The sequence below is a fragment of the Lactuca saligna genome, chromosome 8 (genome assembly GCF_052625555.1).
Source record: "Lactuca saligna cultivar CGN05327 chromosome 8, ASM5262555v1, whole genome shotgun sequence".
Classification (NCBI taxonomy): domain Eukaryota; kingdom Viridiplantae; phylum Streptophyta; class Magnoliopsida; order Asterales; family Asteraceae; genus Lactuca; species Lactuca saligna.
In genome coordinates this window covers 137,819,046-137,823,195 of record NC_136424.1, presented here as the reverse complement: position 1 = coordinate 137,823,195, position 4,150 = coordinate 137,819,046, and positions in this window count along the sequence as shown.

The window sequence follows — 4,150 nt, the reverse complement described above, 5'->3', positions numbered from 1 at the left end:
TAAATAATAAGCATTATAAATGATGAGTGTGCGAAATTACTTTGGTAATGGATTTATGAGTATCAAATAATAGATCTCATATTATTTTATATAAAGTCGTATCATCTCAATAGTCGCTATCCTTGAAAATAAAATTAAACTCAATATAGATAGACATATTTTATGTTATATTATTTTAATGAAATATATCTATAGGTTATGTGCAAATTTGGAATTACAATGTAGGTTTTATATTTAACATTTTATTTACACATTTGTTATTTTTAATGAATTTTAAAATTTTCTTTTGATACATGTTTTATATTTAAACTTTTAATATTTTTAATTTATATTAAACTATCTATTTTGTAAAAAAATATTATTATAAAAAGTACATTTTAATCGATTTTTTTGTTAATTTGACATTTTTATTTAGATCTTATATTTAAACTTTTGTAACTATTTAGAAAAAAACAGGTTTGGAATATATTATAACAATTATCTTTTGAATTAAACATCATATTTAGATTAACAAACTAACTATAAAATATAGTGAGAATAAAGAATTAATATTGAAATTACAATAATATTGGATTTAATGTATTAATTTGAAAACAAGTTAAAAAGTTGGAGATTTCAAATGAATGCGGTTGAAGAAAAAAAATGCATGTATTATAAGTATATTAGGCAAATGTTTGCGTGTTACGCATAAACACCTATATAGTTGAATATATATATATATATATATATATATATATATATATATATATATATATATATATATATATATATATAATAGTAACATTGTTGTTAAATTTGATATAATAATTCATATACTAAATTGATATAATATATTGATTAGTTTGAATATATGATAATATATACATCTATTATAATTGTATAATCTCAACTGTTTGAACGACTTCTATTCGCGAGTTACTCATGAATAAAATTAAATATAATACATGGTTTAATGTTATTTATAGTTGTTGTTATTGTTAATTAATTTTTTAAAATTTATCTGCTTAATGTTTTAATTTTTATCATTATAATTATCTAAAACATCAAACACTGTTTTTTTGATTTTAAAGGTAACACTATAATCATTTATATAGAGTTATTTTTAACTATTGTTATTGTAAGTTATTTTGAGCTATTTAATTGAAAACTTTTAACTATTATAAAAATATCTTTAGGAAATATTTTACTTAAAATGAGATTATAGTTTAATTGGGTTTTTTAAGTGGAATTGAAATTTATATTTAAGTTAACATTGTAATGTTATATTTAAATTAACAATTTAAGTATTTTTTCCAAGCTGTTCAAAAGTTATAACTTTAAATTGATAATGACATACAACAACATATTAAATATAATAAATTAATTATAATATGTTAAAAGTTAAAGACATAACTTTATAAGTAGAAGAAATGTATTATTTTAATATTAAATTTAGTTTATCTATGATTACACTTTAGTTTTGGTATTTATTTAACCTTCTTAACCAACTTATAGTGATTATTAGAAAGACACCACAATTTATCACTTTCAACTATTTACAAAATATTATTTGGGTTGTTTAAGTTAAACTAAAATTTGTATTTAAGTTCTTCATGGAATGTTATATTCAAATTTATACAAATTGTTCAAAAGTTGTAGCTTTAAAATGATATTGGTTTACATTCAACAATATACTAAAACTAATAAATTAAGTATAATATGTTAAAAGTTAAAAAACATAACGTTATAAGTAGAATTAAAGATATTCTTTTAATATTGAAACTTAGTTTATATATGATTACACTCTAAGTTTGATATTTATTTAATCTTATTAACCAACTTATAATCATTATTAGAAAGAAACTGAAAAGTCATGAAAGTTTCAAATGAATGTAGTGAAAGAAAAAATGCATGTGAGTTTCAAATGATTACCGGTGAAAGGAAAAATGTTTCGTTTATACGTATACTAGGTGAATATTCACATATTGCACAGAATAAAATTAAAACTTTTGGTAATCTTATGTTATTGAAAAATTTTATATCATTTATATTAATTATAAAATAATAATTATTATATTTAGTTTATATAAAATTATAATTAACTTGAATAATAGATTAAATAACGCGTATTAAAATTAAATCATTTAATGCTTTCTACTAAGGTTTTACGTGTGTGTAATAGTAGTTATATTTGTCAACTATTTTTATTTACTACGGTTACGATTTATTAATTTTTTTAAAATAAAAATGACGGTGTCTTAATTTCATCATTTATGATTATTTAAATTATCAACAACTATTTGTAATTTAAGATAATTTAATTTCTAAGTTTCTTTTATTTTTAGCTATTATTATTATAAATTAATTTAACAACTACTTAATTGAATTTTATTTATTATAAAATATAGTTTTCAGAAACCTTTTAGTTTATTACATTTAGTTTATATAAAGTTATAATTAATTTGAATAATAGATAAAATAACGCGTATTAAAATCAAATCATTTTATGGTCTCCCCAAACTACCACATATTATACACATAATCACATAATAACATAACATGGGCCTTGCCCGCTACAGGCCCCGCTCGACATCGAGTAAAGCTCGGTATACATATAATCATATCAACAAATACACATAAATAAACACATAACGTAAACATATAAGCCTTCCTCGGGCCCCGCCCGACATCGGACCAAGATCTGGAATCATATAAACATTCCTCGGTCTTTCCCCGGCGTCGGACCAAGATCCAGAATCTTATAAACATTCCTCGGGCTTTCCCCGGCATCGGACCGAAGTTTGGAAACACATAAAACAAGCACATGCAAGAATCACGAAGACATCAAGCATACAAACATTCCTCGAGCTTTCCCACGCATCAGGCTGAAGTCCGGAAACACATATACAACTACATCGGGCACTGCCCAACATCGGACCTTAGTCCAGAATATGCTAACATACATAAACGGACCGGAATTGGTGCCTTCGACCCATTCCTACTGCAGGAAAACTTACTTCGCAAAGTTGAATGCTAAAATCTCACGGTAAGGAATCTCTAATGGCTGCTTCCACGACTCCCCGAGCTATTATTACCAAATAACACTTAGTCAAAATCCAAACAATCATTCTGAGGGTAAAATAACCATTTTACCCCTGATCTAAGTGGACACATGACCTAGGCCCAAATCTATAACATAAAGGCCCAAATCTATAACATAAAGGCCCAAATCCATATAGTCTCTCCAATCCCACTAATGGCCCACTTATGGCCCAATTTTCTAAATTGGACCTAGCTTCTCAAATGGGCCTTCCCTCAAGCCCAACATGTAATAAAGTCCAATAACAACCAAAAAGAATAATCCACTAAGGCCGATAATCATCTAGTCCAAGGAAATGGCCCAAAAAGACCACTACGCAACGAACGCAAGGCATTCCCTTGTGTAACACTGGGCGTTCCTCCTTGATCAGATCGCGAGTTCCAGTGGGAACGCAGCGCGTTCCCAAGACCTACGCACAACGTTCGCGTCCAGTTTCCAAAAACTGGCCGTTAAGCACTTAATGCTTAAGCCATGCTATCCAAACATAGATCCAAGCTATCCAGGACCTCTAGAATCATAAAGTCATGGGCTTGGTGACTTTGCATGTCCCCCAAAGTCCCAATCTCAAGAAATAGCAATCAACTTCCAATAATATGGCCCTAACTGTTGCATGAACCCATTAAGACCTCAAAGATCAAAACTTTACTAATATTGTGACACAAAAAGCATCAAGGATGGCAACTCTAAGTCGAGAAATGGATTGAACTCATAAAAATCCATTCTTGGGACCTAATAAGGTCCAAAACTCCATTAACATAGATCTAAGCATTCATGAGGGACGTTTAAAGCTTTTTATCTCAAATGAGTGCCAAAAGGTGATGCTATCCTGGATACTTGAGCTCAAGATACTCAAGTTCTCCTTCACTAGCTCCTTCTTTCTCCTTTTAAGCTTTTAAACACTACTATGAACTTCACAAGGCCAAAAACACACAAGAAAGAGGAATGAGAGGCTATCTAGGGTTTCTGAGGTTGAGAGGCTGGTAAAGAGGCCAGGGCTTGAGTCATATGTTGTTTATATAGATCTTAAACTTTAAAAATTAGGGTTTGCATTCAACGCGAGAACACAACACG